General features: G+C 47.0%; 1 long non-coding RNA gene and 6 other non-coding genes across 7 annotated transcripts; 4 read left to right on the forward strand and 3 right to left on the reverse strand.

Moving 5' to 3' along the window:
* The first annotated feature begins 1,799 nt into the window (after positions 1 to 1,799).
* Positions 1,800 to 4,591, forward strand: LOC120606206 (uncharacterized). The gene is made up of 2 exons (XR_005653845.1): positions 1,800 to 2,101; positions 3,947 to 4,591. It is a non-coding gene; the product is annotated as an uncharacterized LOC120606206 (long non-coding RNA).
* On the forward strand, positions 3,616 to 3,687 carry TRNAW-CCA (transfer RNA tryptophan (anticodon CCA)). Its single transcript has one exon. It is a non-coding gene; the product is annotated as a tRNA-Trp (tRNA).
* On the forward strand, positions 4,361 to 4,432 carry TRNAM-CAU (transfer RNA methionine (anticodon CAU)). The gene has a single exon. It is a non-coding gene; the product is annotated as a tRNA-Met (tRNA).
* Positions 4,592 to 5,751: 1,160 nt separating the features above from the next.
* On the reverse strand, positions 5,752 to 5,824 carry TRNAR-ACG (transfer RNA arginine (anticodon ACG)). The gene has a single exon. It is a non-coding gene; the product is annotated as a tRNA-Arg (tRNA).
* Positions 5,825 to 6,050: 226 nt separating this feature from the next.
* TRNAS-AGA (transfer RNA serine (anticodon AGA)) lies at positions 6,051 to 6,132 on the reverse strand. The gene has a single exon. It is a non-coding gene; the product is annotated as a tRNA-Ser (tRNA).
* Positions 6,133 to 9,324: 3,192 nt separating this feature from the next.
* TRNAR-UCG (transfer RNA arginine (anticodon UCG)) lies at positions 9,325 to 9,397 on the reverse strand. Its single transcript has one exon. It is a non-coding gene; the product is annotated as a tRNA-Arg (tRNA).
* Positions 9,398 to 11,000: 1,603 nt separating this feature from the next.
* On the forward strand, positions 11,001 to 11,071 carry TRNAG-GCC (transfer RNA glycine (anticodon GCC)). The gene has a single exon. It is a non-coding gene; the product is annotated as a tRNA-Gly (tRNA).
* Positions 11,072 to 11,438: the final 367 nt, after the last annotated feature.

Below are 11,438 nucleotides of genomic sequence, written 5' to 3' on the forward strand. Positions count from 1 at the left end.
ACAACCTATCCCCCGGCAAGGCCTTTATCTGTTTCACATTTGCATACTGCAATAGCAACGACATTTACTCTGTACCGGGCGTACGCGTATCAGACAGGTTTCTATTGCAATCAAGCCTCAAAACGCCAAACATCTCGGGGGATTATATCAGCATTTACTTTCCTCCAGGGTCTGCAGGGAGACTGGGGTGCAACTGGTCCGGGTGCGCTCGCCTGCGCTTGGCGGACCAGAGGTCGGGTTCCGGTCAGCTCCTCAGGTCTCTGCTACGCAAGGTCTGTGCTCCAGCTCTCCTCCCCTCCCTCTCCGGCTTCCTACCGCGTCTTCTTGACGTCTCAGAGGATAATCTTGAGGCTTCTCCGCCCCCTGGTGGCAGCTGCACAACACTGCACGTCGGTGCCTCGGAAACGGTGTCCACCTCTCACCTCCACCCTGGGATTCGGCCTCAGCTCCCCCACACTCTAACGCTGCGTCCCGCCTGGTTCCCACATCTTTGTTTAATGCAATCTCTCTCTCTCTCTCTCTCTCTTACTGTAACCCAAAGTAAGAAATACGTTTTATATTGTAACGCAAGACACGCGTTCAAATGCATATATACTGTTTACTTTTATGGTTCCATTCTGTTCTATTTGATTAAAAAAATGTTGGTCACTACGCAATATATTGATTTCATAACCCATTAATGGCCTAGGACCTGCAGGTGGAGAAATGTTGTTCTATGAGTATTGTCTTATGGCATAAACATTATGTACCAAGTCCTGTGGGGCTCTGCTTTTGTTATCCAAAAGACATGATTTCGAGACTCAAAAATTTACTTTCAAATTATACTTTTTATATAGATTTTAAAAATAATTTTGAAAGCTAAAAATTCACTTATTTCTCTTCATATTAACTCTGTAAGAACCTTTTCTTTTGAGCATGAGGCAGAGCTGAGAGTTTTCTGATGAAAACGATAAATACATGGGCTGATGTTTCTTACCTACCTCTTTCTTTCTTTCTCTCTCTGTATCTCACTACAAACCACACATCTATGTCAAATCATTGTACAGGTGTATATTAGTTTCCTAGGACGTCACAGAGTGCCCCAAACTGGGTGGCTTAAACAACAGAAAACCATCAGCTCACTTCTGGAGGCCGGAAGTCCGAGATCAAGGTCTCAGCCAGGCCCGGTTGGTTCCTTCAGAGGGCGGCAAGGGAGGGACTGGTCCAGTCTCTGCCCTTGTTTCGGCCTTGTTTCGGGAAGGAACACCCGACGGAGGAATTCGGACGCTCAGACCACTTTGTTAGAGGAAGGAGAATTTATTAGGCCGGCGGAAGGCGTGGGGTTAACAACTCCATGCACGAGCTCAGTCTGGTTTAATTTATTACAATTTATATACCTTTACAGTGTCCATGCAAGGGGCGCGTGATTCCTTTGTCTGAGGTTTTACATGTACCTCCTTTCTCAGGATGGGGAGGGGGAGCTTGGGGTGGGGGGCTGCAAAGGGGGAAGAATTTTCGGACCACTGGTCTTACAGGTCGTTTGTTTTGCGGAACCCGCGACCTTGGCGTTATCAACCCCATTACAGGATTCTTCACTAGAGAGACGGGACTCCTCCTAGGCTATAAGCAGGGAGCAGCACTTACTGATGCCGGCAGCCGCTCAGCGGATTCCTATCCAAAGGCTGAGCTCTAATTGTGACGTAACAAGCACTTTTGCACAGCCTTGTTATTCCGACACAGCTACAGAGATAAGAACATTAGTTGGCTGGCAAGGCATGAATCAACAGATGTGAGCTGGGGAGTCCTTGAGGTGGGGGAGGGAGCTATGGGAAAACGTGAGCTGGAGAGTCCTGGGGCGGAGTCGGTCATTTCTGCAGGCCCTTTCTACAAGGCTACTTAGCATGGAGATCTCATGGTCCGCAAAGCCAAGAATATATCATATCCCGCCCTTTACAGAAAAAGGTTCCAGATCCCTGGGCTAGAGGAAAGCGTTTTCTTGTACTTTTTTGTTCCCGGTGACGTTTACTGTGAACCAAACATCATCACTAGTACCAGGGGCGCCTCAGTGGAGCTAGGAGGCCACTAGGAAAACCGGGTTTACGCACGTTCGCGCCCAGACGAGGTAAGGCTTTTGGGCTTCCGTGCTTGCCGTAGAGGTACATCCCGGAACTCGCCCCCACCCCTTGTTTCCAGTCTGTGGCTTTTGTGTTAAAAGTTCCGGCTTTCATTGGTCTCCCAGGTAGAAGCAGGGACACAGACAAAGCCAGGCATCAGAACCACGATCCAAGGTCAAAATAACCAGTAAGGGTGACTTGGTGCTAAGACCCAGGTTTTGAGGGGTTCTGAGCAGTCTCTTGCCTGAGGCTCAGAGTGGAACAGGGTAATTAGCAAGACCGAGTCTGCTTGGGCTGGGATCACGGGTCTGCAGCTCTGGGAAAGAAAGGGTTGCGTCGACCGTGAAACAAGGCGAACAGTGAGGGAAGCCACTTGAGCATCGAGATACTCCAGGAACTCCTTATTGAGACTGAATAACAAGCTAATTTTTAAAGTGTTATCCAGACTTGCTTCAGTATTAGCGGCAATTGATTATAAACAACCAGACAGTAACCAGCTGTGCTGTGCTGTGAATTATCATCAAATACCAACTAAAACAAATGATTAAAGAAACTTCTTGAGTTAGTGCGTCACTGAGTCTTTAATCCCAGTAGCCGATTTGAGTTGATGTTAATGTTCGGGTTTATCTCCAGCCCTATATATATGGTCGATATTCTGTCTGACTTTAGCTGCAACCTGAGATGATAGCCACTTTTACTGTTTTTTGTTTTGTTTTCTTCATTAAAAAAAAAAATACTAACGTCTGTAATAACCCAATTCATTTAATTTTGTTTGGTAACACTTAACTCTAAATCTATGGAAGAAACTAACAATTGAAAAATGTTAAGTTTTACCACAATCTGTGCCGAACCATGCTGGTGATGTGTGCACATACATTTCAGCATTTCAGCAGACTTTGTAGTGATAGTAATTACACCAACATTTATTGAGAATTCACTGTGTGTCAGGTAGGCATCCTTCTAAACACATACATATAAACGCGTTTAGAGCACATTCATATATAAACTCATAGCAAATCTATGAGACAGGGACTATTGTTATACCTATTTCATGGGTGAGGAAAGTATAAATTTCAGTTTTCAGGCAACAGCTGGTCACCCTGAATTCTCTGGCAGCACCAGATCTGCAGAATCATTCCTCTCTGAGCGGCTGCAGACGCTCCCAAACCCTTCGTCGTTCATTTTCTGAAAGTCCCGTTTATCTCACCTTCCAGGCGGCCCGCTTCCAACAAACGCATCCTTCGCCAAGGTCCCTAACCTCCCTCACTCCATTCCTAAGCAACCGACACAAACAACAGAAGTCCCCTAAACATCTATTTTTGTTATATGGAGAAAACTAGGTAAGAACAGGAATGGAATAGAATAGAAAGTGAAGATAGAAGCAATTCGGAGGCAGAGAAAATCAAGGATTGATTGAATGAGGCAGCCAGTCATTCATATCCAGCTGCGTGATCCTCTAGTACTGAGAATTAATCCCATAGAACAGGTTAAAATATAAAGAAAAGGAAGGCGCGTCCCAGTGGACCTCGTGGCGCAACGGTAGCGCGTCTGACTCCAGATCAGAAGGTTGCGTGTTCAAATCACGTCGGGGTCAGCTGTTTTTTGTTTAGTGTCGCCCTCCCCCCGCCCCCCGGAGTTCACTGACTGGTTTGTGAAATGAAAGGACGTAGAGGCAGAAAAAGATGCCTTTCCTGCTTTCTCCGACCTTGGATGCCCTCGAAGCGCCTCAAGAAACGTAAATAAATTTATGGAGGCAGGTATACAGAGGACTGTACAATACTGTTATTCCTGGGCCCACGGGGATGTTTTTACTCTTTTTTTTCATAGACGTTCTAAATTTCACTTTTCATCAGCTCGTCCATATTCCCAGCCCTCTCGGCCTTCACCCTCACTTCTCTGCTGGAGGCCACTCTCTTCCGCCACGTCTCTCTCTAACCTTCAGAAGCTTCCTGGACCTTCTCAGACGAGTCTGGCTCACCTGCGGCACACCTGGGTCAGCCTTTCCATGCCAAGCGGAAAACCTGAAAATAGTTTTGTCGTTGCTGTTGTTTGTTTCTGCCAAACTGAGACTACAGGGAATGAACGCTAGACAGTCTTCCCCCATTTCTCATTAACCCAGTTTTTAGGAGTGAGTTTAGGCTCATGGCCATCGTATCACGAAAGACAGATTACTGCTCTGAAAAAAAGAACATTTTGTAAAGCGATGCCCCAAACTCCCTCAAACTATAGAAAAGCTGCATACTAGCTACGGTAGTGAAACTGTCCGTAGCAGAGTGGCGCAGCGGAAGCGTGCTGGGCCCATAACCCAGAGGTCGATGGATCGAAACCATCCTCTGCTAGGCCTTCTATTTATCCCTCTCAAATGGATTTGCTTTAATATGAAGTTCCACAGGAAACAAAGAGAAGACTCTTGGTTTTTGTTAAAAATCTTGTGAAATGTTTGATGCTTTAAATTATGCATATGCAAAAAGGCTAGAAATAAAAACCTAACAAAATTTGCTATCTGCTATGTGTATATCTTCTTTTGTGAGGTGTCTAAGTCTTTGGCCCATTTTTTTTTTTTTAAGTATAAGAAAAAAAATCTTCCACATTAGAAATACAAATCAAAACCACAGTGAGATTCCAGTACCCACATATTAGCATGACGAAAATCCAGAACACTGACAACACCAAAAGCTGACAAGGATGTGGAGCAATGGGAACTGTCATTCATTGCTGGTGGTTTCTTACAAAACTAAACATATTCTTACCCTATCATGTAGCTGCACTCCCTGAGAAGAGCTGAATACTTGCCCAAAGTACTTGAAACTTATGGCCACACAAAACCTGCACACAGATGTTATTAGCAACTTTATTCATAATTAATGACCAAAACTTAGAAGCCGCCGAATGATCTTCAGTAGATGAAAGGATAAACAAACTGGTACTTCCAGACAACGGAATATTACTCATCATATAAAGAAATGAGCTACCAAATCACGAAAAGACCTGAAGGAAATTTAAATGAATATGAATAAATGAAAGAAGCCAATCTGAAAGGATACACATTATAGACAAAACTATGGAGGCAGTAAACCGGTCAGTGGTTGCCAGGGATGAGGGGGCAGGGAACAAGAACAGGTGGAGCACAGATATTTTTCTGCAGTGAAAGTGCTCTGCGGATTACCATAACGATGGATCCATGTCATTATACATTCATCCAAACCCGCATAATGTACAACACCAAGGGTGAACTTGAATAAAAACTCTGAACTTTGCGTAATGATGCGTCTATGCAGGATCATCAATTGTAATAGATGTCCCACCCTGGTGGGGGATGTTGATAATGGGAGAGGCTATACATGGGTACCTTCCTCTCAGTTTTGCTGTGAACCTATAATTTATACAAACAGAGTAGAGAGAGAGAGAGAGAGAGAGAGAGAGAGAGAGACTATCTTGACGTTTGGTCAGTCTTGAAAACAGTTTAGCTGTGTTATTTAGAGAAAATTTATGTATGTAGAAGAGCAGTGAACTATATAGCTGGAGACTATATTATTAACATTTTTTCCATTTTGTGTAAAAATATAAAATAAATTTTAAAAATATTTGAAAACACATAATACGGAATCCTGGGAAAAAGGGGAAATTATAGAAATCTCAAGGGGCATAACCAAAATAACGAGCCAGCCAGGAGTCGAACCTGGAATCTTCTGATCCGTAGTCAGACGCGTTATCCATTGCGCCACTGGCCCACCCATCTGTCTGGTGGGAACTGTAGAGAAAGTAGCTTAATAAGCTCTGTTGCTCTAAATATGAATACTGAACTGAGGCAGAAGATCTATTGGTTCCCCGTTTGTTTTTTGTTGTTGTTGTTGTTTGTTTTTGCATGCAGTACGCTTTCTACATGGGCAGAGAAGAGCTGAATACATAAAAAAACAACAACAAAAAAAACAAAAACAAAACCAAAAAACCTGCCACCGTAGTCGGCAGGATTCGAACCTGCGCGGGGAGACCCCAATGGATTTCTAGTCCATCGCCTTAACCACTCGGCCACGACTACCGATGCTGGGTGGCTTCGATGTCCTTCAAGTTACCATATATCATTCGCTCTACGCTGCTTCAGGATTTGGCAGTAGGCGAAACCGCAGAGGAATCGACCAGCTTCCGTTCTAGCACGTGGTAAACTGAAAATGCCTCTTTGGGTCTTTTCTAGAAAATAAATCAGCCATATGTTGCAATAATTTTAAAAGTTCTCATATTTTTGCTTGCGTAGGAAATTGATCCTCAATAAATAATCTGATGTCCCGGACAGACATCTTACATCTTCAGACACCTGATCCAGTGCCTGGACTATACTAAGTGCTCAAGAAATGTCAGTTGTTATAGTCACATCATTTTAAATTCAGCAAATGGGGATGTATCAACATGTTCTACAGGGAAGCCCATTTCCTGTCTCTCTGTAAAGCTCAAAATAGTTTAAAGCAGCAGCAAGTGTATTTTAAAATGAAACAGGAGAGCAGAAAATATTTCTGAGGATCAGATCCACTTCACTGCATGGGGACTTTTTTCAGAAAGAGAAAAAGAACTGTATCTGACATTCTGTGGATAATGGTTTTAAAACGTTTGCAAAGACCACCTGCAAAGCAAGAACCCCAGGGTCTCCACATTTTGGAAACTGCACAACCGTTACTACACTCTCAGGCCGTGTGCGTGTGTGGGTGCATTAGTGTGCAAGCGAGGGGTTCTATATTTCGTCAGTAGTTCCATTCTATGAACAGAGGGACAGGGCTCGACTCGTAAACCATTGCTTACGTGCCGACGGATTGAAAATTATCTCCAACCGAGACCTCTCTTCTGAGTTTTAGAATATACGATTGTCCTAGTTAATTCTTTTTGCATGTCCGTGGGCGTCTCAAAAACGATACATCTCCAAACAAATGCTTCATCCTTGTCCATCAAACTTGTGCCTCCTCCGATGACCTGCATTTTTGACAGGAGCACTCAGATCCCCAAACCAAAGACTTATAACTGTCTAACCTTCTTCCTCTCGAAAACCTCTCCCCACAACCCAGAGGTCACCTGGCCTTCAATTCAACCTCCTAATTCTTTGTCAAATCTGGCTTTTCCTCCCAAGCCTCAGGCCCGTTTTCTTAGACCAGGTTCTCAGAGTTTCTCACAGCAGTTATTGCAACAACTTCTTGGAAGTCTTTTGACCTCCGGTCCCTTACTCCTGAGTGGATTCATTTATTTCTTTATTCTTTCGAACATTTTATTCTGAGCACCGTTATGCGTCAAGCAATTTGCTAGGTGCTGCACATTTGCTGGTCGCCCGTTTGAAGGGTTTCTGGAGTAAATGATTACACAAGTGGACATTTATAGTTGAGCATGACAAGTGAGAGGACCAGTGTGCAGCAGTAGCCTACAGAAGGGACGCTAGATCCTGGCCATCAACATCTCAGGTGGTCGCCTGGAGAGTCATTCACTGGGCTCCAAGCTTCATGAAGGAAGCTTCCAGTTCTGCCTTCGTGACCTCTGGCTGAGTAAGTGGGTACTCAATAAATGCACGAGGTGCATTAAATGCACGAGCTGCAGAAAGTTGTGCCATTGCTTTTTGGAGGTACGGGCCGGGCCGGTGATGAGAGGTAACGGCAGAGATGTGGTTTAGGGCAGATTATGTGGATGGGGCTATGGCAGCACCAACTGGTGCATTCATGTGAGAATGCAGATCTGACTGCATCCCTTCCCCTCTTCACAGGTACTCTGTGGCCTACAGGGACGATCGCAAATGCCATAGGAGGCATCTACCTATCTTCTCAGCTTCCTTTCTGGACACTCAGGGAGCCTGGGATTCCAGAGGCAAGAAGGGTCAGCCTTTCTTCATGTGGCCTGGTTTCCTCGTGTGACCCTGCCTGTCTCCTTGGAGCCCTGTGCTCTTCCTTCAGGGCCTTTGTTTAAATAGGACAGCTTCTGCCAAGTTTTTAAAAAAACAAAAACAAAAACAACCCCCCCAAACTTTTATTATGAAAAATTTCAAACATATAAAGAAGTTGGAAGAATAGAGAATTATCTGTGTACCTGCCACCCAGATTCAACAGTTAACACTTCGCCATATTAGTCTTATCACCTAAACACACGTCTTACACAACCAAAATACCATTATCACAATTTTAAAAATCTAGCAGTTCTTTATAAAAATAGCTAATATCCGGTCCTTAATTAAACGTCTCTAATATGTTTTTTGGAGCCAGTTTTTCCAACAGGGATCCAATGTAAGTTCTTCATTCACTGCATTTGGTCGTAATGTTTCCTTAGTCCCTTCTAGTTTAGAGCCGTCTTTCAACTTTTTATTGCCGTTGCTGTTGTTTTCATGTTGGCTTTTTAGAGAGTCCAAGCCAGGTGCAGAATATCCCACATTCTGGATTTGTCTCACTGTTTCCTCGTGGCAACTTTAAATTTATTCTTCTACACGAAACTAGAAGTTCAGTCTAAATGCCCAGTTCGATCCCTTTGGTTCGGGTTGAAAGTGTTGGGCTTGAATCGTGGACTTGACCCAGCGCTTCCTGACAGCGGAGAGAGAGCGGTGCCTCCGGGCTCTTTCTTCGTCCCTTTGCAATTGACAAGCGATCTTGGGTTGGTACTTTGACATCACGCACATGTTGCTTCCGGACCGTCTTTCCCTAAGGGTTTCAAGGTCGCGAAAGCGCTCGGCCAGGGTCCGTTGCTTTTCTGGGGATTGCAGGTGGTGACTTTCTAATTCTACCATTCCTCCACTTGTGTGGGCGAGGACTCCCCTCCCCCGCCGTCTCCGCCGCGGTCTTTCCCGGGGGGGGTTTCCCTGACCGCTGCACCGCGCCCCCGCGGCGTCGCTCGCAGTGCGGGGGGTGTCCGCACCGCCGTGCAGCGGGCGGGAAGGACTTGGGAGGCGGCGGCAGCCGGAGCTGCACGTGGTTCGCACTCGCTCGCGGGGCTGGTGGGAACCCGGCCTCCCAGGCCTCGCCCCCGGGGCCCTGACTTGGGGGGCGGCCTGGCGGGGAACGTTGCATTTCTGGGGAGGCCCGGGCCGCTGCGGCTGGTGTGCGGACCAGGCAGGGAGGACGGACCGCGTGCTGATACTATGGAGACAGACGGACGCTTGGAGAAGACAGAAACAAAACGAAGGAAGGGTGTGGAACAGAAGCCGGCTCTCCTCACCCAGAAAAGAGAGTGAAGTCGTAGGTTAACGTCTGCGGTGTGCTAAATAGAGCGGGGCGGCCAACCACGAAGGGATTCGAACCCTCAATCTTCTGATCCGAAGTCAGACGCCTTATCCATTAGGCCACGTGGTCCTCCCGCGAGGAGCTCGGTGTGTATAGAAAATTCGTTGAAAAAAATAATCTCGGAGCAGCGGCTGCAGCAATAGAATGGAATTGGGGTGTGAACCAAGGCATTTCCGACGCCTCCCCAACCTTACGTTCCGACGGGAATCCAGCTGAACGCAACGGCCGAAAATAAAAACACTGTAAAGCTACAACGGAGGTCCCGGGAGGGGGACACGGTGCTCAACGACGGATGACCCAGGGCTTTGTCTTCGGGTGGGAGTCGGGGAAAAGGCCGCAGCGAGGCAGGGGCTCCTGAGCCGAGGGCCGAAGGCGGAGGCGCAGGCAGAACGGGCCGCTTCGCGTGCCTCGGGCGCCGCGGCTCCCGGCCAAGGTCGGGCACAAGAATTTACTTCTGCGCGCTCCAGAAAACCCACTGAAAACAACTCTAAAACGCAAATTCAAGTAGGACAAGAAGTTCGGGAGAGGAGATGACAGCAACGACATTTTGTAATCTGGGGAGTTCGCTGACTTGTCAGGCCCGAGAAAGCTGACTCCTGAACCGGCGGACTGGGAGGGCAGAGAGGCAGCCAGGCTGTCCCCGCCGGCCGCGTCCCCGCCCCGTGCCAGGCTCGGGGACCGTCAGCAGGAGCTTCATCGGCAAACCGCCTGCTAGGAGCCGAGTTCTGTCGTCCTCCCCTCCCAGCCCCCGCGACCCCAGGCTGGGACTGTCTTCGGAGATGGGGCTTTTCAAAAGCTAAGTACTGTGCAGCGAGGTCGTATGGGTGGGCCCCGGTCCAAAATGGCTGGCGCCCTTGTGGAAAGAGATCAGGACACAGAGACCGCGCGAAGGCACACACGAGGACAGGACAGCCACCGACACCCCGCCGACAGGGTTGATCGCGGACCTCCAGCCTCCAGAAGTGTGAGAAACCAAATCCGCTGCGCGAGCCGCCCAGGCTGGGGCACCGAGTCGCGGCAGCCGCGGCGAGTCGCCACGTGGCCCCGCTCACCCCGGAAGTCTGGAAGTCTGCTCTCCCGAGGGAGCAGAAAATCGGGTCCCTACGCTGGAGCAGAGGTCCTCACACGTCTCCCCGAGAGGGCTTTCGACATGGCAGCTTCTTTCAGAACTTCTCAGCCCAGAGAGGCTTATTCGGGGGTGGCCCCCTCACGCACTGCTGCTCAGCATTCCTGGGTCTCTCCATGTGCACACGTCGTGTACGTGTTAGTCAACGTCTGCTTGTCTTTCTCTTGTTAACCCAGTTTTTGTCACAGGGGTCCCAGCCAAGAAGTTAGATGGTAGAAGGAAATTTATTTTTCTTCCCTGCAACAACTTCTCTCCCAGAAAAGAAGACAGTTGCTCTAGGGGATGGATTATGACAACTGGGTGCTTTTGAAAGGCTTTGCTTTTAGGTAGATAGAGATTTCAGGAACACAAATGCCTTCTGTTCAAAATAATTTTTTGCCACAGTAGCTTATTTTGGATTCCTTCAGTACGATAAACACATTGATCAAGGTAGAGGGGATTTTTAAAAATCAGAGGAAAAAACAAATTCTCATTATTTTATTCAGAATTTACTGACACTGTAACTATAGCTATATAAGAACAATGAAAAGGTGGAGTCCTCGCCAAGCATTGGTGGTTCAGTGGTAGAATTCTCGCCTGCCACGCGGGAGGCCCGGGTTCGATTCCCGGCCAATGCAAGTGCTGACTTTTCTAACCACCCTCGGGGTGGGAGCCCACATTTATTTTTAGTTAAATTTCACCAAAAAAGTATTTTAAACTAACTGTGCTTCTGATATCCGGGTGTGCCTGAGAAAGGCCAACGTTAGCCTTCCTTTTGCAATTTCATCATTACAAATTATGCCGATTAGCATGCGTTTGGTTTCCCAAAAACTTGAAACGTTACCATATCCGAGATGGATCTGCAGATTGGAGTCTTTCGGAAGGCGAGTTTTAAGCCGGTAGTATTTGAAGGTGGAATGTAGCCACGTACAGACATCAATGTGCTGTTCCTATCGTTAGGAGCAGCCATTAGAACACATCCATAAATCACCTAAAATGAAGAAA

The sequence above is a fragment of the Pteropus medius genome, unplaced genomic scaffold (assembly GCF_902729225.1).
Source record: "Pteropus medius unplaced genomic scaffold, Ma_sr-lr_union100, whole genome shotgun sequence".
Taxonomy (NCBI): domain Eukaryota; kingdom Metazoa; phylum Chordata; class Mammalia; order Chiroptera; family Pteropodidae; genus Pteropus; species Pteropus medius.